A 27035-nucleotide genomic window follows, 5' to 3' on the forward strand; every position below is an offset into this window, starting at 1 on the left:
GTGCTTGTCCATCCCTTAAGGACGAATCCAGTATCCACACCCACAGCAAAAGGGGACAGGACGAGAGGAGAGTGAAATATTGACACTAGATGGCCAAGATCAGATTACTGAGGTTAGGAGCAGAATTACAGAAAGGAGCAGATACCAGTGTGAGCAGTATTGCCTGGGAAGGTGTGCTTGGACATTATGTGGAGGGGGAATCACGAAAGCCTAGGTGTTCACTTGCTGGCTCTCAACTTGCTGCTAGGCACTGAGAGATGGATGATTTCCTTCTAGATATTTTTCCTACAAAGTGGACAGTGGCAGCAGTGGGTGGGGTGGTACTGAGTACCTGAGTAGGATTTTCTTAGGGGAGATGTAACAAAGACGATAGAATGTCTATCCAACAACTTAAGCATTCCATTAAAAAATAAACTACTTAAAGTAAGAGCATTCACGCCAAACACTAATTACCAGTGAACTTATTACAGCAGACCAATTTAGTGCTCCTAGGTTCCAACTGATGTTCTCTCTCCCTATTTTAACATTAAGTGGCTTTAAATGCTTAATGTAATGCTGAATTTCCACAGTTTCTATTTTAAGTGTTTGTTAAGCATATGCCTTGTGTTCAAATTTGATAATATAAAGGACTGTTCTTTTACCAACTTTTCTGTGAATTCTATTATAATCTTCTTAAATGTAGACCCAAATGTGCTCTGGTAAATAGGTAAATATGGATTTTAGATCTGCTGTTTTAAAATGGGTAGGCATGTGAAGATAAGGCCACAGGATGGGAACATAGTCCCTAGATCAATATTTTGGCCTGGTGACCTACAAAGGGGGCAAATTTGAAGAAAGAGGAGAAAGACTTTGAGAGACTGTATCAGAAAGCAACGAGTAGCTAAGAATCTATCCACTAACCGGAAGATGCAACTTGGCTAGAAAGAATTAAGGCAGGAGAGAAGTAGTGAATTAGGGGAAATCGTGCAAGCAGGAAGGCCTGATGTAGCATGGTAGGTAGTTTGGGAAGAATGTGGGCACAGTTAGCTGATGACATTTAAAAAAAAAAAAGAGCTTGAGAGACAAAGCGCTAACATCTTGTGTGCGAGAGTGGTGTCAAACTGCAAACTGTGTCAAACATTGTCTCTGCGTATTTATTTATTTAAAAAGATTTTTTTTTAATGTTTATTTACTTTTAAGAGACGGAGAGACAGAGTGTGAGTGGAGAAGGGGCAGACAGAGAGAGGGAGACAGAATCTGAAGCAGGCTCCAGGCTCGGAGCTGTCTGCACAGAGCCTGATGCGGGGCTCAAACCCACCAGCCATGAGATCATGACCTGAGCCGAAGTCAGACGCTCAACTGACTGAGCCACCCAGGTGCCCCTGTCTCTGCATATTTATAATTTCCTTGTCTATACTACCATATAGATAAAATATTTGTATTTTGCTTTATTTAAATATTTATTACTTTTGATTTCTTTTTTCCATTTAAAATAGTGTTTGTCCTCTAAATGACCTGACCATGGATATGCTACAAAGGCACATAGAAAGCGTGGAGAGTGTGGAGAATGTGCCAGGAGAGAGCGAGCATACATAGGAAAGAGGGCAGAAAGCCTTTATGGGCAGACAAAAGAGAACTGTAGAGCACATAACCATAGAGCTGCCTCCCAGGTCAAGGAACTGAACCCAGCCAGGGCCCAGAAGTTTCTCCATGTCCATTCATATCATGACCACGTGCCCTCTCCTGAGTTCAGGAAGATAACATCTTAGAGTCTTCGAAAAGCTTTATGATTTTGCTTTTTACATTTCGGTTGATAATCTACCCTGAACAAATTTTTTGTGTGTGGGATGAGGTGCAGTTTCAACTTTTCTTTTCTTCATTTGGATACTCAGTTGTCCCAGTACCATTTATTCAAAAGCCTGTCTCCATTGCATTGCATCATCAGTTATCTGTCTCTAGACCCTGAATTTATTTATCCTATTGTAGGGAAACATTTTTAAAGTTCATTAATTGAAGCCTCTGATTTTCCCAGCTTCCCTTTCTTGAGCCTTTCCTATGTCTGAAGCTCACTCTCTAATTGACAATCTTCATTTAGTCCTTGTGATAACCCCATGGGGTTCCTATTGTTATCCCTGGGTGATTAGAGGTTAAATAAGTTGCCCAAGGGTACCCAGCTCCTAAGTAACAAAGCCAAGAGTCCAAAGTCTGTCCTCCTGCATTCTACTCTGAGGCCCAACACCTTCCACAGAGCTGACCTGTAATCCTGTCTCTGACCATTTCAGTCACAGTCTTTTAGATATCCTGCCTAAAACCTGCCTTGAACCATCCTGCCCTTCTAGACACTTAACTTGCTCTCTCTATCTGCGTGGAGACGTGTCTGCTGATTGGATTTGAATTCTTTGTCTATTTAAAGAATCAAGTATCAGTCAGCCGCTCAGGCAGGCCGAGCCTCAGGCTCTCTGCCCTGTGCTCTTGCCAAGGGATCTTGGCGAGGTCTGGGGTTTTCCCAAAAGGGTTTGCTACTTGATACTCACTCTTCAGCCTAATTTTCAACCTGTGATGCTTTCCTGAGCCCATACAGGTAGTTGATTGTGCAGCTTTTCCTTTGTGTGCAAAGAATGTTCCATCATCAGCCCAGATTTACTTTTCTCAAAGGTATCACTGAGAGATGGCAGCCTGTGGGGAACAGAGAGCTGATTGGAGGGTTGGAAATGGGTCCTCGGATTGACGTGCATTGCCTGGGTTGCCAAGCAGGGCTACATTTTCAAAAGGGATGATTATCCAAGGTCTGTTGCAGAGCTGAAATCTGGTTTATAAAAAAAGAAGAGGTTAGGGGCAATGCCATTCACACTAAGCTTGCCAAATCCTTAATCATGAAATATTCTCAGAATGTTGGCAATCACTTCTGGGTAACCCTGCTTACACAATAGTTCCCAAAGCTGCCAGAAACACTGGTATGAAATGCTTAAGTAAGGTCATTAAACAATGTGGGATTTCACTGCCTTTCTCTGAAATATCTTACTGACTTTGAATATGATGAATTTAGATAATCTTTTCTACAAAAGCACACATGTCAGAGCATGGATGCTGCTACCTTGTCCCATCCACGTGACATTGCCACATATCAATACCTCCTCCTAGAGGTTGCATGAGGGATGACTACAACATATGGCTTTGTTGTTTAAATGCTTTACATTTCTTTTTCCTAAAGCTCCTCGTTTGGAAGGTATACAGTGGCTAAAGGCTGGCAGCGTTTTGGAAAGAATAGTTCAGGTTTTATCCTAGAATCTGTTTGATGCCTGGTGGTCCCTCACCACACATCCTTAAACTTCCTGACAACCTGTCAACAACCAGATGACTTTAGCTCCTAGCACAGTGGTGCTTTCTGCTACAGACAGGGTGGACAACGTGAAGCCACTTGTTGGGTGTGCGATGACCATTCCCTGAGACTCAGAAGGATCCTCATTGTCTTGAGGCGTGGAATGTGCCTGTATTTATGGACCTTTTGTTCTACCAGACTCTTGACTCCCAGTCTGTAACATGAGGATGCTTTTGATACATCTCTTAACCTTTTCACACCTTTCTTTTTAAAACTTTTTGTCATTGGCAGTTGTCACACTATCTGTATGGGCTCCAAGAATGACCTCAGATGATGATGTAACTATTGGATTTATTTATAAGGAATGATCTAGATTTCCTCATGGCAATTGCAGTTCTTGCATTGCAAGGTCTCTTCTTGAAAATTGGCTGCAAGCTAAGTGTTTCTGTCAGAGTCTTCCAGCACTAGAAAAAGCTGGGAGAATGAGGAGACTACTCAGTCAATTCAATGTATTCTGGACTTATGGGTAACTAGTTTCATGCAAAGGTGTTTCTCAAAGTCTGAATCTTTGCTATGAGTCCCCAAAATTGCTGACACATATTGCTTTACTGTAAAGGGGCTCAGAAAAATCGGAGAAAACCTATAATATATTTTGGAAGTGATCATTAACATACAGTATCTAAATTTATAGAGAATGTGTCGGCAGCAAGGAAATGGGCACTGATGAGAAAATCTAGAAAAATGCAAGTTATAGACAAGCAGTTGCTAAGTTGTTTGTCTCTTATTTGTTGGTTTGGGATGTGGTAGGTGAAAGTCCTGTTCTTACACTTGTACTTCTAAATAAAAATCTTTCTGGGAGCCTTGGGAAGTGAGAGAAAGAGAGAGAGACTCTGATATGTTCTAAGATAAATCAATAAAAGAAAAGGGCAATGTCTGGAAAACAGATTGAGATAGTTAGGATGGCTGATGCTGCTTCCCTCCATCCCAGATTTGTGGTAGCTGAAGCATGAAGCAAGGTGGAATCCAAAGAACAGCACGTGAAGCCAAGACTCAGCTGGTTGAGATAAGAAGCCAGATGGGGCCTTCCATCTCCCCCTCAGCCCACCCCTCAGATGACCATTTATAAGCACTTTTGAGAAGTCTCTCTTGGGCTTCTCTGAGTAGATTTAGGGCTGGCACCCTCCTTGTAAGTTCTCTTCTTTGGTGTGCCTACATCTTCATTACTCTGGTCCAACGTCCTGGTCTCTGTGGTGTGCAGTGAGTGTTTCAGTTAAGGCTTCCTTGGAACCTGGAGTTGTAATCGATATGATCTGGAAATTCCAAGAGGTAGAATTTGTATAGAATAGTACTGGTGTGGTGTTTTCCAGCTTACAAACTGTTTTCAAATCTGAGGTGGCAGTGGCTCTGTCTGTTTGGTCATAATTGTTTACACTCAACCACAGCCACATCCTGACACAGAATAGGTGCCAATAGTTGTTGAATCTGTGATGAACAAAGAAATCTATCATTTCACTTGACATTGTAATTATCCACTGAAGTAGCTAGGGCTGTTATCATCCATTCTCATTTCATACATGACGAAATTGAGTCTCAGCAAAACTAAATCCTTCTCCTCTGGAAGTCAGGCTGCTAGATTGCTGCACTGGAACCATAACCCAGTTATTTTTATCCCAAATCCAGTGTTTCTTCTATACCAAAGAAAGAGAAACGGAGGAGGAGACTAACGGTAATTTGAGCCAGACATCTAGGGAAGTGGATGGATTTCTAAATTTTTTTTATTGTTAGATAGGCTAGGCTTTCATTTACAGCCTGAAGCCAGTACGGATCTAGAGAGGTCAGCTGGAGGATGTTAGGGACTACAAAGAGAGAGGTTTCTTAGGGCTTGACCAGAGAGCTGACTACTCGTTTAGAAGGGATGATGTTAAGAAGTAGGGTAGCTGTAAAAATTGAAAACAATTTGTGAGAAAAGGACTGCCAGGGCAAGCGATGGCAGTAGAGCCTAGGGGTTATAGTATGCAAGAATAATTACTATTCTCATATAAAAAGGATAAGGAGGACTGGCCCAGGGACTTGGGGGACTTCAAAGGGTCAGAAGCTAGGGTGCTTTGAGAACTAGAGTTGATCTAGAACAAAGGCTGCAAATTAGAAAGTAAAATAATTGGGTCTCGCAGAGAAAAGGTAGCATTTTTAATCAATGTGTCTCTATGGTGGAGCAATGATGCATAATAACATACTCTGTATTCCACAACTCCCCCCTCCCCCCATCCTGGAAATTCTAGAAAAGATAGAACCTGCAGCTGCTTTTGGAAGAACGGTAGCAAATGCCTGTCTTAGCTCCTGAAGGTCAGTTTGAGATCCCTGAGCCAGAGCACATCACATTTTCTTATCTTGCATCTCACCATAACGGCTCCTTGTAAATTTCCAAAGACGCCTTCTTCGTGTCCCTAAACCAATCCAGACAGACAGTGTATTGAAATGGCAAGATCATCCAAAGAAAGCTAGGAAACATAGGTTGAGTCCTGGCTTTGCCAATAACATTGTGACCTTAGACAAGTTATTCATACTTCGTGGGCTTCACTATCCCCAACTGGAAATGAAAAGATTGACATAGATTCCATGTCCTAGAAGTTTCCTGAGTCTAACAATCTATGAAGCAAGGGAGAGAATCAGATGCAACATTTGTATTTACTTTCTTCATAGGTAAGGTTTTTAAAGGTGTGTTAAAAGGCTGTCAGGTCAGGCTGGTTTCCAGGTTCTGGTTGATTATACTGGTGATTTATCAGGCTTACCTAATTACTATTCTCGTATAAAAACAAATGAACCTAATTTTGTTAATTTAGCTTACCGAGGAAACAAAGCAAATATTAATCACTTATAAAAATATCAGAATAAGGAGGAATAAGGGATTGACAACATCAGAGGCAAAGACTTTTTTTTTCCTTTTGAGAAATATGATCGAATACTGCCTTGAATTTTTAGCGCACAGTGTATGGGGAGCACACTTGGCATGGTCATGCGGTGATACTTGGAGAGGATGAGAGCATTTTCAGAGAAAAAGCAATACTAACGTTTCTTCGAAAAAAATAATATTTCTTCAAAAGGCTGAATTTTGGTTAACGGGGAGACTAAGAGAGATACTTTTAAATGCATAACTCATATTTGCTTTCCCTAAGCAAAGTTCCTGGGTGCAATATATGGCCAAAGACGTTGTTGGTACTCCTTTTGCAAGTATCAGCTGAGGGCGGTTGTTAATCAGATACTACCACCTCTGCAGGTTGAGAAGAAACAGTCTTCATGCAAGATGAAATTGAATGTTCTCCCAATATACTTTTCTTGTTATGTTTGCTTTCCTAGAGAAACATGTGTGTTCAGTGCATAGGATCAGGGGATCTAAAGTCAGACTACCTGTGATGTATCATTTAGTAGGTGTGATGTGTCATTAGTTGCTGGGTGGCCTTGAGCAGGCTATTTAATCTTGCCTCAGTTAACTTATCTCTTAAACAGAATTACAGTAGAATCTCAGTATAAAGAACAAATGAGCTGATGCACATACATAGCTTGAAAGAATGCCTATTGAGTGCTACTGAGTAGCACTCTGTTACCTAGGGTAATTGTTCCTGTTGCTACCTTTTATTCATATATAATAACTTGTGTGCCCAGGTGGAGGTGAGGAGTAGGTATTTGATTAGGTGTCATGATTGGGCACTGGCTGAGTAATGACTGTTAACATTGTCTGAACTGAAAGGCCCATAGTTTGGGCAGAGAAGTCCTGCTACTCCTTAACTACAGTTAAGTCATCTCCCATAGTCGGTAGTTGACTACACCTTGGTTTTCATTCTGATTGGGAATTATCTCTGTCCCCACTTCTCCCCATAATGAGAAAGGAGAGTTGACTGAGGACAACTTTATTATAATGATCAGTTAAGTAGCCTGAGATATAAAGGTGACATGTGTTCTGCCAGTTCTTCCAGAGGTATTGGAAATTGGATTAGAAATGAATGATCACGAAAGCTAACAGCTATACAGATACAGTTCACTCTAGAAAAAGGATATTCCAAGCTACTTCCACAGTTGTTTAGTTCTCCATAGATTTTTGACTCTAACAGGATAATCTTTGCCAATCATATGGCATCATCAATGCTGGAAATGAGAGAAACACCACACAGGGATAAATGGACTCAAGAGAATCAACATATTTTAATGCCTGTCAATATTGCCAAGAGGGAGTCAGACATTCATTGCACAGTATCTTCTCTTTATACTTTTTAAATAGATCCACTGATCTATGGAATTTTTCTAATTTCAACTCTGTGTAAATAGAAAAGGATAACTGAGTTGGGCATGTTAAAGTAGCAGAGCATGCTTTATTCACCACTTTCTGAAAAGGAGAAATAGCCTCTGGTCTCTGCCTTTTCCTCTCTGACATCCTGGTAATTTTAGTATCCGTAATTCAAATAATCACCACTAAGAACAAAGTTTAAGATTTGTTGTGTCTGTTTGGAAAACAATGAAGGGCTCTGATGTCATGATTAAAACAAATATTACTTTTGGCATTTTTATTTCCTGAACTGATTTCTTATTTGAACAAACACTGTTTTCTGGAACCTGGTAATTATGCACACAAACCCTAATTCATTTCTTTAGTCCTTGCTTAGGAACCAAACTTTGTTTGCAGCATTGCTCCACTCTTAACCGAGTAACAAGCAATTTTATTTTGTGTTACTAAGGAGTGGGGGTGGTAGGGGGTTGGAGCAAGAGGATGGAAATGCAGGATGTGGGACTACAGGCTCCATGTAGCAGTGGACATTTTTCTTGGGTAATGACTTTAATAATCCTACCCTTGACAGAAAAGACAAGAAAGGAAATAAGGTTAATGGTTCTGAAATCTTTTTTTCCTCCTGAATTTCAGCAATTACTTTAGCTCTTGAAATTGGAGTCATCGCACTTCCTTTTGCCATTTTATCCTTAGAGGCAGAGATTGAAAACGCTTATTGTACTCAGCTGTGGATACCTGAATCAATGGTAGTAAGTGGATGGTAGGTGGTTCTATGAGTTGGGATTAGGATCAGCAGCATATAATAGAAAAACCCAGAGTGGCAGTGACTTAATCAAGATAACTCTGTCTTGATTTTTGCTCACACAAAAGGAGTACAAATGGGAACAACCCAGAGGTGGTGAGGTGGCTCCACAGAGTCATTAGGAACCCAGGAACCTTTCAGGTCTCTATATCACCATCCCTAGGCTGTGGTCCTTGTTCTTAAAAGCCCCAAGAGGTCTTCTGATTCTATCTGTGGGCCAGACAGCAAATGGAGAGACTCTTTTTTTTAAGGGCTTTCTCTTCCAGAACTGCATTTAACAGTTATATTTACATCTCCTTGATTGAAACTTAATGTTAGAGCCAAAATTGGCTGCAGGAAAGGCTGAGAAATGTACCCAGGCAGGCAGTAATGTACGCAGCTAAAACTTAGTTTTCCTATGGCCACGAAACAGAACATAGATAATAAGAGGCAGCTAGCATTCTGTGCAGAATACTGCAGTACATTTATTCTGGAGGCCAATGGTAGAAATTGAAAAAATTCTATGAAGAGGTGCTGGCCTGGCTCAGTTGGAAGAGCATGTGACTCTTGATCTCGAGGTCATGAGTTTGAGCCCCACATTGGGTATGAAGATTACTAAAAATAAAATAAACTTTAAAAAGAAATTTATTCTTGTGAAGAACACTATAACATGTGACTGAGTACATGTTATACTCTGACCGAGTACATAGGAAACACCTAATGGAAAGATATACCACATTAGTTTTTAACTAATTAACATTGAAATTAATTTAATTTAAATTAACACTTAAAATGAAAAAGAAAAGAATTTGTGAAATAATGCCTGACCTTTGAGGAACCTATGTTTCTGTTCTGTAAGTTTTCTAGTTCTGTGGGTAATGTATGTCATCTATGCAGGTTATCAGGTTATATTATCAAGTTCATGTATTAATAATGAAGGACCTACAAAGAAACATTAGAGAAAGTGAACAACATAAGAGAATTAAGTCAGGATGTTATACTTCCTGCTCTTCCCAGACTGTGCATCTGCTGACACTCAGGAAGTTACATGCCATGATGTCGTGAGCATTGTGCACATATAGCCAGTTTCAGATTCCTTTGTGAACAAAAGACAAGTGTAAACGTAAAGAAAAGGACATTTTAGGTATAGGGAAGACCCATCTGCCTATCACAACCAAATAGATGGCTCTAGAACTGAGGCTCCATTCATGAAAAAACCTTACTTCCTAGATGGCTTCAGAGAAAGCTTGTGTGGAGAATAATGCATCTGTGAAAAGCAGTTGTGCAGACCAGTATGGTAAAAGTGAGCCCGTGAGTGAAGAGGCACAGGGCAAAAACAAAGATGAAGACTGGGCTCCAGAGGAAAGGCATGCGGCGTGCCTGGTGAGGGTCTGGTTGAATGAAAGTCCCAGCCAAAATGCCAAGTGGAAGATTCCCATTGGCTGAGGGAGCTACTAGTTCCTGTCTTGTAGCAAGGTTAGTTTCAAAGCACCTTTCAGGATTTAGCAGAAAAGATGTGCAATTTATTCACCTCTTGCTCCAGAAATAGTTAAAGCAAGGATCATCTGTCAGTCCTTACAAGCCAAATAATGAAATTTTAAACAGAAGGCAGAATTTTAAACAAAGGGTAGAAACACAGACTCCCACTTTGCAGATCACAGAAAGGACACCTCTCTCAGAGTCTTTTGTTCTCTGCTTCAGCTGTAAGGAATCCCAGGTCAGGTCTACACCACATGTTGGTGAGAGTGGTCCAGTGGCCCTGGATAACCTGACTCATCTCAGGCATCCCTATGAAAAACATAGCCCTATTGACTTTACAGTTTTATTTAGTCTTACTCCAGAGGATGATGGCCCAGTATCTTTCGCTGACCTGAGACAACCCCTTTGCAGCTGGAGCCTTGAGAAAATCCTCCATAAGCCCGTTGGCAAGGACAGAAGTGGAATCATGAAAGAATTAGAAAAGTTCTCTTGTTTGAGATCCCAGTTTCCTCAGGTGGTTGAGTGGAAGCCAGATGGGCAGTGCTTATCCCAAGACCTGAGACACCCTAAAGCCCAACCCAACAGCATTACTCCCCATGGTACAAAGAAAATGTTCTTGAGATTTAGACTATATATATTATTAATGTTATCATGGGAGGCAGACACGCCCAAGTCTACCTCTAGATCTCAAACTTTTCCAATACAGTTTTTGGTTTCCCAGCCTGTTTTACTCTAATAACAGGTCCACAATTAAAGAAGCTTGGTGTACTATGTCTCTTAAACTACCTCCATGTAGCTGGCCACAGGCAGTATCTGCCCATCCTCTTATTTCCCCTTGCAGGTTCCACCATGCTGTGTTTGGAACACTTACAAGTAGATGAGAGCCACCAGTAAGCCCCAGCAGAGAGAGATGAATGGGGATGAATGGGGATCTTCTTAGCTGTCTGGATGTATTCTTGTGGCCTTCAGTGAAAAGCCATAGAGCTCCATAAAAGGGAGAGAGGCAAGGCTCTTTAAACCATTTGCGGATAATCATAATATTCATTAATTACCATCTATCTCTTGATGCTTAACCAGGTCAGTGGTAAACAAAACAGACGGCCTTTCCTGTCACAGAGCTTACATTCTCATAGGGGAAACAAATATTGAATGACAAAATTCACAAGTAATTATTTAATTGAAGGTATTTTAAGTTGATACAAGAAAGTACCCAGTTTTACAGAGTGTATTTTAAAGGTACTGATCTAGCCTGTGGGTCAGGAAACGCTTCCCTGAGGTTGTGTGGCTGTGTAACAAGGTTTAAGTTGATATTTGAAGGTTGACTAAGAATTAAGAAAGATGATACTCCCGGCAGAGGGAAAAGCATTGGTGAGGCCAAGGTAGAGGAAGAAACATGGTGATAAGAAAGAAAATGTGGTACATGTATACAATGGAATATTATTCAACCATAAGGAAATCCTGCCATTTATGACAACATGGATGGACTTTGAGGACATGATGCTAAGTGAAATAAGTCAGAAAGACAAATGACCTCACTTACATGTGGAATCTTAAAAACAAAAAATGAACTCATAGATAGGGAGAACAGATTGGTGGCTGTCAGAGTGGGAGGTGGGAGTGAGTGAGTAAAGTGGGTGAAGGTGGTCAAAAGGTACAAACTTACAGTTATAAGATAAATAAGTCCTGGGGATGTAATATACAGCGTGGTGACTATAGTTAATAATACTGTATTGTATATTTGCATGTTGCTAAGAAAATAGATCTTAAAAGTTCTCATTACAAGAAAAAAATCATAACTTTGTGTGGTAATACATGTTAACTAAACATTGTGGCAGCCTACACATATGTCAAATCATTATGTTTTGCACCTGAAACTAGTACAATGTTCTATATCAATTATATGTCAGTTGGAAGGAAGGAAGGGAGGGAGGGAAAAAGGAAGAATGAACAGTGATTCTGTAGGACAGTGAGACTCCCTGCATAGACCAAGGGGCCTGTCAGGCCATCTTAAGGATTTTCATATACCACGGATAAAGAAAGAGAAACTCACAAAAGCCTCCAGACAGGGAAAATAAAACCAAGTAAATTCTCCCCCTTCTTGTTTCTTACTCCTTAGCTTCTTACTCGACATCTTTAGCCAATGAACTTCAAATCTTAGGGCTAACTAGGAAAAATCAAACCAAGTCTAAACCTTTGTGCAAAACTAAACTCTTAGGTGAGATGAATACCAAGAAAATGCACAAAAATATAAAAATTAAACTAATGTTTTCATATGACTAAATGTATCTATAATTCAGTAGATTTGGCCTTGTCACTTGAACTGATTTATCTCTAAAAACATATGCAGATATTTTAACCTTCTGAATTCTACACATTCATAGCTTTCTACAGAAAGCAGCAAGTACGTGCCAATTTTGAGTAGTAAAGGGAAAACCTATTTCCCTGTATCCAGAAATAACTTTATTAGGCATATAAGAATTCATTATTGGAAAAGTAAAGCATCCTTCTCTGCTGTCAAATTGGATACTGTTCTTTCACCCCGATGAAGAAGTATGGAGACATGGGATCCATCTACAGACATGAGAGTTTGGTACAAACATGTCCCCACAGAGAAAGACTTGCTTTCAACTATTAATTTACTTTAAAGTTCCTTAATTTCTCTTTCTGAAAATGTAAGCACTTGAGACATAAAGAGTTTCTACTTCTTTCTCCAACTTCCATTTATCTAGAAGGTGTAGAAGTATTTTGCTTATTGTGATGTGGACTTCTAATCTCCAAATACCGCCCTTCCTCCTCCTGGCACACAGCTAGGCTACACTTGCATCTGCTGTCAGGTGTGTGTTCCAGGCAATATTAGTGGAAGTTGTGTGGGCCATTTCTAGGCCTATCCATAAAAATTTCCATAAAATCCATAAAATTTCCAACAGGGCATCCTCTGTGCTCTTGTATTCTTTATCAACTTGAGGAAAATAAGCACAGTGGCCTTGAAACTTACATAATAAAGATGGTGAAGCCATACGACGGTAGAGGCCTGGCTTCCTGCATCAAGGTTTGTACAACAGCACCTTCTCAGAGCTCTGACTTTGGATTCACTTTTTATTTCTGGAACTTGACTGTTCTTCTTTTCTGAGCTCTGCTATGATTTCAATTTTTATACTATATTTTGTTCACTATGTAATTGTATTAGGAGAACATTACATCAGTTAGTTCAATCTACCATGTCACTGGAACCAGAACTATATTAGTAACATGTACATTATTGTTTCCTGAAGTAGCAAGACTGGTAATTTAGGAGGTAGTTTTGGATCTTGCAGTGCCTCTTGTCGTAGTTATAACCTATTGTGTTTCATGTGTTTATTACAAATGAACTCTGGTTGATTGTTGGATGACTTGAGTTTCTTATTCTCACAAATGCTGTGGCTTGGCCTCATCATAGGAAAGAGCTGACACTTTATGTGTCCCTACCCTGGGGGGGAGGGGCATCTCCACTTCTAGTTACAACGCACCAGTGATTGTCTGACCTTCCCAAGTGGGATATAATCTCCAAAAATTGTAATGTGACTTGTTAACTTGCAAGAGAGGGAAAACTGCTCAAGAAATAGTGTAGGCACATAGGGAATAGGGCGGTCTGAAGGGTGATACAGCAAGGGAGGGGGGTGTATCACAGCAACTAGCAGTCAGACATCATAGATTCACCACCTACTAGCAGTGTAATCTTGGGCAAGTTACTGAACCTTCTTGAACGTTAGTATTTGTATCTGTAAATAGAGAATGATAATATTAGCTATCTCATAAGTTGTTATTTGGGTAAGTGAGATAATATGGTAAATTCTTTGGAGCAAAACAAATACTGAATATATGTTAGATATTATTATTTGAAATTATTCTAGAGGTAAAGAGTAGGAAAAATGGTGAATGTGTGCCAGAAGCACCTAAAAAGGCACCTTGCCAGCTCTCCTTGGAGCTCCAGCCTGTTATTATCCAATTGTCCACTGCCTTTCTTAGCTGACTCTGGACTTTCACGTCCAGACCCCACTGTGGAATTAAGGGCTGTGAAAATCCACAAGATCATGGTGGCAGAACTGGGCCAACTCTTCTTCTCTTAGCCTCTCCACACCACTGTTTGGCATCAGTCACGACCAGTACTTTTTTAATGACTCAAAACCTCCATGATTCCATTTCTGGTATGAGGGACAGGGCTCACAAAGAAACTATGCTTCTGTGTTTCTTAGATACCTTCCAGAAGTCACTTTGAAAAGACCCATTCTTTTGTGTTGAAGAATAAATACCTTTTATCCTTTAATAGAGGCTGTTTTAATTGGACTTGACCATTGGTACCATTAAGTTCATAGTAGGTGCTCAATAAATGACAGCTATTACTATGACTAATATCTTTAGTCACCATGTTATCTATTTAAAGTCTTATATTCATTTCCAAAAGATTTCAGACATCCTGACAATAGTAGTTTTGTGTTTTGCCCAAATTTCATGAAGTTTTAAATTTTTAATACTAATGAGATTTATGAGTAACTCTCTGGCAGAATCTACAGCTTTTAACATCGCTAGTGTTAGAAAAATGACCTAATGCAAGATATAAAACTGAAAAGAAACAAGTGATCATTTTCAGAAGAAGCTACAAAAGTAGAACTAACAAAGGGGAAAAGAATTTCTGGTTATATAAGTGAGAGTATTTAGAGAAATGAGATGTTGGGAATAGCATTTCTTATGTCTAAGTAGATGCGTTTCTGAATACTTATCCTATGGCCCTGCCTGGCCTCTCTGTCCTCCATTAGTACACTGAGTGGTCTTGGCTTGATGGAGACATGATCTCCCATCCAAGTTTCTTTGTTCTCTTCTCTCTTGGGCAGGCCCATTACATTAGAGAATGTAGAAAACCCAAGTCAGAAACTGATCTCTGAACTGACGAGAGGAAACTGAACCTCCTCTTCATTTTTTCATTCCTATTAACTCAGTCACAAACACAAACATTTGCCCACATTCTTTGGAGCTCAAAGACAAGGAGCCAAGCCAGAAGGAAATGAGGCCATGGCCTTAGGAAGATATTTTTTTTGTGTGTCTTTTCTCATTTCTCTTCTCGGATCTCTGAGTTTTGAGTGTGAGCTATAAAGAGAGAGATGGATTGTATCTAATCCCAGAAGGAAGGGCAATGGATAGGAAGGGGCAGATGAAGCATTGGTTGGTATTTTAAGGGACTTTTTCAATAAAGTACGCTAGATAAATTCTTGTAGAGATTAATTTTAGGGTTTGTGACCAGCCCCACCCCAACCCCCATGGTGGGTAGTAAGTCAGCAAGTGAACCCCAGTTACAGTGACTTGCCCAAATTTCCACTAAAAGTGGAAGATTCCTTTCTGACTGACAGTGCTAAAGAATTATTGTTCCTAAACATGTCACACTGACATCTTGATATCCCATATTGACGTCATGCTATGTCTTGACATGACTTGATAGTGTAGTATTAGCCTTATATCCGTATTGCTAGTTGTGAACAACAGAAGCTTTCAAATTTATAAGATCCTAGAGATAAAGATGTTCTTCCTACTTAATAAAGCTGAACTAGGACTGACCTTTTCAGGTTGACTTCCATTCTACTCATTGCTGCTGCAATGTAGACAGAGGATAACTGGAATAAAGCCCACTGTAGCTGAATGCAAAAGGTTTTTGATCACATCTGTGGTTCCAGTGCTTTAGACAAAGATATAAAGAAGACGCTGGAACCCCATGTGGTAGGACCAGCCCTGAACATGGTTTCAGACAAGTTCTACAAGGGCCTTCCTCCCTTATTGAAAAGGTAGTTAAGCATATTTCCACAAGAGACTTTGAAATATATTGATTCTGAAACTCCTTGGGCTTTCTTCTGCAGCATCCACCCTTGGACAATGAATGACTAATTAAGATTAATTTCTAGCTTACATAATGTCCCTCGCACAAGAATATGTTTGCACTCGAGAGTATTGACATTGGCAAATGGGGCCAGACTTTTGGCAAGTTTTTCAGATAAACGATGCCAAGCTGGCTAACTTCCTATATTTCTCTAGTCTTTTTTGGAAAATACCTAGAACACTTTCCAAGAAATTAGTTTAGATCAGTTGCAGTTTATTCTGGATAATACTGTGTTTATCGTTGCATAAGAATCTAAGTCAGGATCAGCTACCCTTTCAGACACAAGTCCCTTAATGCTGACAATAACACATGGGCTTTTTCGCCAAAGGCATGAAGTCGACCAGGGGTTCTAGGAGGAAATACAAATTCTATTTCTGGATGACTCAAACAGGCCATAATATCAGTACTAATTGTGAGGCTTTGAGGGGACTCTGGTATTAATAAGAGAAACAGTACTATCCAAATAATTTGGAAAGCTCAGTATTTCTTTGTGTCCATCTCTTTCCTGACTGGTGGAAGCAAGTATTCTGGGATGCACAGTTACTAACTAGTTATATTAAATTGTTCAGTGGGATGCAAAGTGCTCAGTGTTGATATCAAATCCAAGTTAAGCATTGATACCAAATTTCAGTAAAGCCAGGGTCAATCTAAATTTCCATAGAATGAATTTCACAGAATGAATTTCCAGTCCAACAACAATTTAATTATTATGATAATTTTGTTATTCAAGTTTCTAGTTGACAAGTTTTAAGAAGTTGACATTATGTTACAGGAATGATAATTGCTTAGTACTGTCAGCTACTAGATTGCTTCTACTGCTACTACACTGTAAATTTGCAATACCAAATAGTCACAAACTTCCCATTTAGGTTCATTGAGGAAGAACATACATTTTTTTGGACAGTCCTTCCAGTTTCAGATACTAATAGTATCTAATAGCGGCTAATAGTGATGCTGTCACCCAGATATTAAATGTTCTTTTCGCGCTAGTAGTAATTCACTAAGGTAAGGACTTATCTTCCCTTATCACCTACCAGAAGATATAATTTTATTGAAACAGTGCCAAACTGAAGCTTTGTGCACTGCTTAAGAAAATGTTGTCTGAGTGTTTTTAGAAATCAACTTAAAATTGTACATAAAAATAACAGTTTTCAGAGCCATCGTTGAGTAACTGCAGAATTTTCTACCTGCTAGAATTTCGACATGTGAAGTATATAAGTAAATTTTCATTTTTTAAATATTTATTTATTTTTAATTCATATCCAAGTTAGTAGCATATAGTGCAATAGTGATTTCAAGAGTAGATTCTAGTAATCCATCCCCTATGTATAACACCCAGTGCTCATCCCAGCAAGTGTCTTCTTTAATGCCCCTTACCCATTTAGCCCATCCCCCCACCCACAACCCCTCCAGCAAAGTAAATTTTCACTTTATGTCTAGAATGCTCCCCTATATTTGAAAGTGAATATTCAGCTTTAGTAACAAACTCAGTCGTGTGTCCTGTTTGTTTTACTGTCATTACACTGATTAGGTTTGTTTATACCCTGGTGGTTCCTATTATCATGGATCATATTGTCCAAAATGCTAAAAACCATGGAGACCTTCCAAAGGCTAAGGTTGAAGTCCAAATCAAAGAGCAGGTTTTGGTCAAATCTTTAGGTTGACATTAAACTATATAAGGTTGGGTCGTTTTCTTAATTTTTTGAAGCTTTATCTTCTTCATCTGAGAAGGAGGACACCACCTCTTCTTTCTACCTCTTATTAGATTGTTGTAAAGATAAGACCTAGACAGTAAAGTCCTTGATAAATGATAAAGGTCTATATATACACACAATGTGCTGTATATACACACAATTCTTAGTTATTACAGAAATGTTAGCACATCTTCTATTGTACCAGCAAAAGGACAAAGGCAGTGTGTTTGTATAATTGGTGTTTGTAGATGTTTTATTCCTCAAAATCTTCACGCCAGGAATCCCATCATTAAGCCATACTCAGTGTGTCCCTTTATTCCCCTGACATAACCCACTTCCAGCCCTGACTGCCTCATGCTTGGTCTAGATAATTAACCTCAGTAATGCTCTCCCTGTCTCCAGGCCCCTGTTCGCCATTCTGTCCAGAATGCCAGGACCATATTCATCTTCCAACAGATTTTTATATGCCATCTTAAACTCAGGTGGTGCTCCCCTTGGCTTACTAGATACAGTCTGAACCATCTGTAAAGTCCTTCACAATCTCAGTACAACTTAGACTCTTCCTACTCTCCCCCCCACCCCACCGCTCCCATTCCCTATGAACCAGTCAAGTCAGGCCTCTTGTTTTCCCTCCCTGTGACTTTACACATTTCAGAGTCAGCATCTCACTCTCTATGTGTCTTTTACATAAAATGCCCTCTTCCTCCTCTCTTCCTGTAGAAATCTTGGCTATCATTTCAGACCCATTTCACAGTCACCACTTACAACAGACTCTATAGGCACATATGTATACAAAACATACACATGTATAAACATATTTCTAACTATGTTTCATTCTAATTACATAAATAATACAGGCTTTTTAAAAATGAGTCAACATATAAAACTACAAGAAGGAAAATAGAAATTACTTGGACTGTCAGTCTTGAGACACAACCACCATGAACATTTTGGTGACTCTTTCTTGTTCTTCTTTGTATATGAACGTATACACATTTGTCTTGTTATCTTATATGATTCAGATAAAATTTTACCTGGTTTTTAAAATAACATTCAGTTTTATGTATAAATAAAAGTTTGGTATTTGTTTTGTGTTTTACATAGCTCCCTTCTCAACCTCTCCTTCTATTTCCCCTTATAAACTCACCTTAGGTAATCCATGTAAAAAACTTGTTGCATATTTTCCCGTACCTTTTTCTTGCATGCTATTGATTTTCAGAGTAGACTCATACATGCATGATAACATTTCTCCAAGTCACTTAATACAGAGTTAACCTATTAAAAATTAATCCATCTTTGTTCACATAGCCACAAATAAATATAATTTGATATAAATTCATGCTTGTTCTCACAGTTAAACTTTTTGGTGCCACCTTTATTTGCCATTCTCCCTCTTTCTTCCTTTTCTTGGTGGGGGGTGCCATGCATTCTCTTCCTCTATTCTCTTTGGTTACATAATATTATACATACACATACCACACTTTATTTTACTATTTCCCTACTGATGACTTTCCATTTTGTTTCCACTTTTTTTGCAGAGACAGTACTACCGTAAGAATGCTTGTGTGTGTGGGGGGGTGAATTCTTGCTTTTAATTTGACGGGTTAGATTCTAAGTTAAAGGAAATGTGCATTTCTAATTTTAGAAATTAGATTTCTAATTTCTAAATCTAGAAATTTAGAATTCATATTTTCATTAACAATGAATGTTTGAGAGTGCTGTCTCCTCATCTTTACAAATTAATCTGAGTCTTATCTGAGATTCAGTATGATCCTCTCTTTGCCACTTGGATTTGCACTTCCATGACTACTGTAGAGGAGGAGGAGATCTTCAAATGCAAAGTGATCATTTGCATTGCACTTATGTGAATTGCCCATCCCTGTTTTTTGCTCACATTTGTATCAGGTTTATATTTTTCTAACCAAATTGTAAAAGCAACATGTATCTTATTGTGGTAGGTAGCCTTCTAAAGTGATTCCCAGTAAACTCCCATCCTGTTATTCATGCCTTGGTATAATCCCGTCCTATGAGTATGGACTTTCTTCCAAAGATTAGTGTACAGCAGAAGTGATGTGATATCACTTCTGTGATAGGTTACAAAAGAACACGATTTCCATTTTGCTGGTATTCTCTCTGTAGCTGTTCTCATCTGTTTGCTCTGATGGAGAAAGCTACCTGGCACAGAGCTAAAGGGCAATAGCCCTTAAGAAACAGAGGCCCTGGGGCGCCTGGGTGGCTCAGTCGGTTAAGCATCCGACTTCGGCTCAGGTCATGATCTTGCGGTCCGTGAGTTCGAGCCCCGCGTCAGGCTCTGTGCTGACAGCTCGGAGCCTGGAGCCTGTTTCAGATTCTGTGTCTCCCTCTCTCTCTGACCCTCCCCCGTTCATGCTGTCTCTCCCTGTCTCAAAAATAAATAAACGTTACAAAAAATTAAAAAAAAAAAAAAAAGGAAACAGAGACCCTTATTCCAAAGTCCTTAAGAAGTGAATCCTGCAAACATCCATGTAAGGTTGGAAGAAGATCCTTTCCCATTCAAGCCTTCAGATGAACCTGTAGCCTGGCTAACATCTCACTTACAGCCTATAGAAGACCCTGAAACAGAGGACCCAGTTAATTTGTGCCTGGGTTCCTAACCCACAGAAATGGAGAGTAAGAAGTATTGCTCCAAGATGCTAAGTTTTGGGGTTATTTCTTTTGCAGAACTAGATAATGAATGCAATTGCACATACCACATTTTCTTCTGGATTATATATTGCAAATATTTTTTTCCTGATCATTAAGTTTTTTCTTGACTTTGTTTATGATATCTTCCTCCATAGAGGATTAAATTTTTTTTTAAATTTTTTAACATTTATTCGTTTTTGAGAGACAGAGACAGAGTGTGAGCAAGGGAGGGGCAGAGAGAGAGACACACACAGAATCTGAAGCAGGCTCCAGACTCCAAGCTGTCAGCACAGAGCCCAATGCGGGGCTCAAACTCATGAACCGCGAGATCATGACCCTGAGCTACCCAAGCACCCCTAAAATTTTTATATACCATGTTTTCTTTGATGGCTTTTAGATTTGATGAACTATGTAAGTATCTCTCCAATACCTATGCAGTATCTAGAGTCTGTTAAACATTTTCTAATACTTTTAATATTTTATTTTTAATTTAATTTAAAATTTTTAATTCCAGCATAGTTAACATACAGTGTTATATTAGTTTCAGGCGTGTAATTTAGTGGTTCAACAATTTAATATACTACTCAGTGCTTATCATGATGACTGTACTTTTAATCCCCATCACCTATTTCACCCATCCTCCTACCCACTTCCCCTCTTTATGTAACCATCAATTTGCTCTCTATAGTTAAGGGTCTGTTTCTTGGTTTGTCTCTTTTTTTTTGTTCATTTGCTTTGTTTCTGAAGTTCCACATATGAGTGAAATCATATGGTATTTGTCTTTCTCTGATTATTTCACTTAGCATTATACTCTAGCTCCATCCATGTTGTTCAAATGGCAAGATTCCCTTCTTTTTTATGGCTGAGTAATATTCCAAAGTGTGTGTGTGTGTGTGTGTGTGTGTGTGTGTGTGTCTGTGTATCACATCTTCTTTATTCATCTATCAGTAGACACTTTCACTTGCTTTTACATCTTGTCTATTGTAAATAATACTAGAGTAAACTTAGAGGTGTGTATATCATATTCTTTGGGTAAATACCCAGTACGGTGATTACTGGATCATATGGTAGTTCTATTTTTAATTTTTTGAGGACTCTTTATACTGTTGATATTTACTTTGGAGTTAAAATTTTAAAACATCATTTAGGGACAATATGTAAGAAGGTCAACTTCAAGGTCTTCTCTTCCTACATCTCCATTTTTTAAATTAGAAGTAACACTGATTTTGTTATTGAATGAGTACTGAATATGTTCTCCATTCATGGCAGAGTCTGAGTCTGTTAAATAGATTACACATTCTAGGACTGCAAAACATTTTTCTTCTAGAAAGATAAAGCCAACTGAAGTAATCCTGAAAGAAAGGGGTGACTGAGAATTTGAAATGTTTTATCTGTAAGATTCCAAAATAGAACCCATATGTTATTAGATCATAATATTATTTCCTTATTTCGCAAATATTTATCATGTCCATTCTACCTGCCAGGCACTGTACTCAGTCCTGGAGTTAAAGGGGTCGAGAAGACAGGCAGATATGTCTCCACCTTCATGGAATTTAGGTACATGCATTAAAGCAGTTATTACAAATGTGGTGAATGTTATAAGAGGGATGTATAGTGACAGCATGTGGCAAGGAACCCCAACAAAGACCCTGATGAAAAAGAGACATTTAGGCTGAGCGATAAAGGGTGAGTGAGTTAGTTACTTTTGAGGAGAGACCAAGCATGGCACAACTGAGGAACTGAACAGGAAAGATTGATGGGCTAGAGCCACTGGTGTAAGTGAGCAGCAAGGGCTGAGAGTGGTAAGGAGGGTGGTGAGCCCCATGTGGTAGAGAACTTTACACACAAATTAAGATGTTATCCTAGAGAAACAGAGAGCAATAGAAGGAGTTCAAGATTGAGAGTGTCATGGTGCGCCTGGGTGGCTCAGTAGGTTAAGTGTCCAGCTTCAGCTTAGGTCATGACCTTACAGTTCATGGGTTTGAGCCCTGCGTTGGGCTCTGTGCTGACAGCTCAGAGCCTGGAGCCTGTTTCAGATTCTGTGTCTCCCTCTCTCTTCGCTCCTCCCTCATTCATGCTCTGTCTCTCAAGAATAAATTAAAACGTTAAGAAAAAAAAAGATTGAGAGTGTCATGATAAGATCTGTATTTTAGGAAAGTTATTCATGGTTTGGAGAATGGATTGGATCAGGAATTAATTAAATCAAGGAGACCACTTAGAAGGCTGAATAAATCAAGTTTCAAATTTACAAATAGCTTTAGCTAAGTTTGGGTGGAAAGTGATATGATGTGACACTGGGCAGAGAGAATATGGGATCAAAGGAGATTTTTATTTGTTTTTTGATTTTACCACAGGAAAGGCTTGAGTATGATGGAAACAGCTAATTCAGAATAAATGCCAGAAGATACATAAAAAAGGAGGCAAACCAAAATTGACAGAGGCTAATAATCTGAATTTTCAATAAGATATTATTTAAATATGTGGCTACAATTTATTTAATGAGGAGAGGGGAAAAAACTGACCTTTCATGTGAAGGAAATGGCATACCTTTGAAGGAAATGGCCTACCTTATTTCCTATAAAATTCCAATTCAAAACAAGGGCTTTATTTGAGGCACTAAACATACAGCATTTAACTTACTTAGAACCGTCTTACATTTCAGCGTTTTTACTCAAAACTGGTCATTTGGTAATTCTAAGAATGGAAGTTAAGCATGTTAGCTTTAGGCTTTGTTCAAAATATGTTTTCAAGTTCTTTTTCCTGGATTTCCTGTTGGCAAAAAGGTTCCCAGTTGTTCTCTAGTTCTTGGTTTCTATTGTGATTTTTTAAATCAGATAACATGTTTAGTAGCATTTATTAGGTTTCCTAAAAGGTAGCATTACTCTGTAGTTTTAGTTGGTTGTGGCTAATGTAGACGTTGGGTTGCAAAGTCCCAAGAGCAAAGTGATAATCATATTTTCTCAAGGTAATCCTTGAGAATCCTATACATCAAATGTACAATAGTGTATGTGGTATGGTATATATGCTTCTCTATGCCAGTATGTAAATATACATGTGTAAAATATATAGTGATATAGAGGACATATTAAAGTATACACATTAAAAACATAACTCTACCATATTTTAAATTATAGGATAGCAAGATAAGGAGAACAGAATCATTTAAAAAAAAAAAGGAAAACAATGATACTAAATACTCACCATGCATCCTTCATATTTTTGCCTGGCTCTGGTCGTAATAATGGTAACTCACCATGAGGACGGATGCTGACGATAACAATGAGTTCAGTGTCTGTGTGATGAAGAATGAGATAATAAAGATGGGTATTGGTAATATGGTAATCCCACTAACTCTAGGGATTTGTTTTCCTCCTATCTGACAACACTGTTGTAGGTCCACATGAGCAGTGAGGAGACCAGCCGGCAGAATTGTTCATACTATTTAAATTCTTCTTTGCTCAGCTCTCATTTTTGTTCTTGCTCTCCCGTTGGTGGCTCATCTTCATTGATTTCACATAAGTGAAATACGCATTTATGCTTCTCCACTTTATTGGGTTTGAGGATTTCAGCTGACTCCAAAAAAATTGTCTACTGGTCAATTTCAGTGTGGTGGCAACACTACAGGGTTGTATCCTGTGATGGGATCATAAAAACTCACTTGTAGTAGATCAGAGTTGGAGGGGAATTTGCTTGTCTGCTGTTTTGTCTGGTTTTAACTTCCATTCGGTAGGAGGGGGACCAATTTATATTTTATGGTTATATATGAAAACCTGTATTAACTGGTACTGTAATTCTATAATGATTTATCCCAGGGATTTTTTTTTTAACCTCTTACGATTGGCAAGCTAGGCTGCTGCTCAGGTGACTTGACTGGGTTTTTTTTAGTTTTTTTAAATATTTATTAATTTTTGAGGGGGGGGAGGGGTAGAGAGCAAGGGAGACAGAGTCTGAAGTAGGCTCCAGGCTCTGAGCTGTCAGCACAGGGCCCAAGTTAGGGCTCAAACCCACGAACCATGAGCTCATGACCTGAGCCGAAGTTGGATGCTCGACCAACTGAGCCACCCAGATGCCCCTCGTGTGACTTGACTTTTAATCCAGACCTGAAGATGGGGAAATGGTCCATGGAAGTTCCCTGAGACGTTGAGATATGATGTGATGGAAAACATCTGACCTCTCCTAGGAGAAGGGGCTTCTTATCAAATGTAAGGAGCAAGGCAGGACAGGGACATGAAACAGACTGGTGTGGATATTTGAAGCATTCCAATTTGATGAGGTGGGTCAGAGAGCAGGAGCATGGTAAGAAGTCAAGGTGGAGATGGGAATATAAACTGACTAGGGAAATAGAAGATTACTAGGTTGTTCCATTTCAGGCACCCAGCGGAAGATAATACTTACATGGAGACAACAACCTGCCCAGTTGTGGGACTTTCTGTGGTAGAAGAGCAGCCTGGTTTAAGCACTGAGAAAGCCTTCATTTCAGGAAAAAAATATTTAGGAAGGACAGTATCAGAAACCCAAGGAGAGAACCAAATTACAAAACACTGAGAAGTTAAAACACGAAGGTAAGTTTGACAAAAAGTGAGAAGTATACATTTCTAAGGCAGCAGGGCCAGGCCATAGGTGTTGAGGGTTTGGGAGTCCTGATCATGTGGATCCCAATGACCCTGAAGCTTCAGGTATTATTGTAATCAATAGACACTTAATTTTCTGGTGAATCAGTAATTCTTACAGCATATTTCCCCAGGTTGTTCCTATTGGAAATGTTAGCTATGAATTTTATCACCCCAAATAGTGGTTTCTGTTGTACTTTTTGAACACAGGAAAGGCTAAGCCATAACAGATTTCTTGAGGAGGAGGAGTCCCATTTCCTCATGGAAGCAGAGGGACCTGTAACGGGTGTCCATTTCCACTCTGTGCAGACTTTTCAGGAGTTAGTCAAACCCCAAGGAAGTTTCCAGGAAACAGCCATAGCTGTGTGACTCACCTAGCAAAAAACTGACGCCTGAACAGGAAGTCCTACCCCACAGCCGATGGTCAGTTTATTTTTAGTCAAGATTCAGGAAAGACAGGCAAAGAAGGCCCCATTCTTTCCTTGGTCACAGAGCATAGAGGTCAATAAAAATCTTGACTTTTACTGAATTTTAAGGGAGACTAGGAAAGCAGGCACTACCTCAGTTCTGACACTTACTTTCTGCGGGTCTTACAGAAAATTCTTTAGCTTAGAGGCTGAATGAAGCAATGGTTCTGTTTTCAATTTTTGCAGTCCTACTCCCTGAGCCAAGCACCATCAGCTCCATTTATTATAATAGCTATGTGGCCATGAGTGAGTTATTTAAGCTCTTTGTCCTGATTTACTCATCTATAAAAAACCACAAGAAATAGTATTGGTTGTGGGCACTCAAGGAGATAATATTTGCTGAGGCACAGTGCTTGGCACATAATAAGCATTTAGTGAAAGTTGTCTCTTGTATGGGCCTGTTTTATCTTCTGTCAAGTGACGTTCGTAGACTAATATGCTTTCCAGCTCTGAAACTCTAAGATTCGGTGACAGAAAGGATTTTTGGTTAGTGTTATTATCCCACAGCTAGGATGAGCAAACGTCCTCTGTGAAGATCTGGGTAGTGGTGTTTTAGGCTTTGCACATCATACAGTCTTTATCGTGACTATTCGGCACTGACACCATGGTGTGAAAGAAGCCAGAGATAACACTTAAAAGAATGGGCACAACAGCTGTGTTCCAACAATACATTATTTACAAAATGAAGTGTAGCCTAGATTTGGCCCACGGGAAGTAGTGTGCCGACCTCTGTTCTGTAGGATAAAAATATGTGGAGAAGAGAAGTGAAATGCAATTTGTGATGGAAAAAGAACACAGAAAATCGTGACCTGCAAACTCGTATAACCTTCTGCATATTTGTTTAGCTCAAAAACTTTTTTTTTTGTATTGAGCATATGAAACAAAGCAGATGTTCTACAACAAAGGTAGATAATGGAAATATACTAAACAGCTTTCACAAGCTAAAATATTTATAAATATTGAACAGATATAAGTATGTAAAATGAGTGAAATGGAAAACAGTGAGTGGCCCAGAAATTCACATTTGCTACAATTTGAAAGAAAGCAAGAAGAAGGCAATCATGCAAAAAAAGCATGAGAAGCCCAGGTTGTAGCAAAAAGCTAATGTTGTTTCATGAAGGAGACAGTTATGGATTAAACTGGCTTAAACGCTTGCAGGGTGATTGCTCAACCTTCAAATCACATTCGATCTTATCTGGGTATCTGAATGTTACCAAGGCTGGGTTGTGGGCTATTTTCTTTATTAAGCTGACCCAGTGACTAGCCACTCAGCATTAGGCCTTGGTGGTATTGGGGTACCTTGGCAAAGTGTAGGCAACTCTGTACCAGTCATGTAGTACCTGGGAACACAACTTGAAATTATGCTGAGGAAAGACAAAGAAGAATGCAATGAATAAGAAAGAGGACATGAGAGGAGCAAATGAAGAACTGCTAATGGAGCAATATAGATTTAGAGGCCACGTCCCCCCCACCCCAGTTCCCCATCCCACCCCGCCCCAGCATTCTCTGCGGGACAACACGGGAGATCACTACAGGGGCAGCGACTACCTGCCTGGACACCTCTGAAGATGCCTCTGTGTCACAGCGACCTTTCTTCTTCCTTCCAGATCTCCCCCGATGGTTCTCTTAACTAGCATTTACTAGTTTAAAAAAGAGCAAACAGGATGGTAATATTTGAGCAAAAACTTTACTGTCTGTATTTTTCCATCCTCTCATTTCAAGCATCCTAATACTTTGCTTGCATCAGGGATTTTGCACAACAGAAGACTTGATGTCAGTGGCCTTTCCTGTCTTTTGTGAAAGCTTAAACCCTCTGAAGAAATTATGCCAGGTGTTCCGGAGAGGGAAGAGAGAGAAGTGACTT

At 39.3% G+C, this 27035-nt stretch overlaps 2 long non-coding RNA genes across 2 annotated transcripts; one reads left to right on the plus strand and one right to left on the minus strand.

Annotated features, from left to right (window-relative positions):
- Positions 1-2671: 2671 nt before the first annotated feature.
- LOC123604082 lies at positions 2672-23413 on the minus strand. Its single transcript, XR_006715220.1, has 2 exons — positions 23296-23413; positions 2672-2785 (listed from the first exon to the last, which is right to left on the minus strand). It is a non-coding gene; the product is annotated as an uncharacterized LOC123604082 (long non-coding RNA).
- On the plus strand, positions 21560-27035 carry LOC123604040. Its single transcript, XR_006715193.1, has 3 exons — positions 21560-21651; positions 24465-24656; positions 26919-27035. It is a non-coding gene; the product is annotated as an uncharacterized LOC123604040 (long non-coding RNA).

Source organism: Leopardus geoffroyi, chromosome A1 (genome assembly GCF_018350155.1).
Source record: "Leopardus geoffroyi isolate Oge1 chromosome A1, O.geoffroyi_Oge1_pat1.0, whole genome shotgun sequence".
Taxonomy (NCBI): Eukaryota; Metazoa; Chordata; class Mammalia; order Carnivora; family Felidae; genus Leopardus; species Leopardus geoffroyi.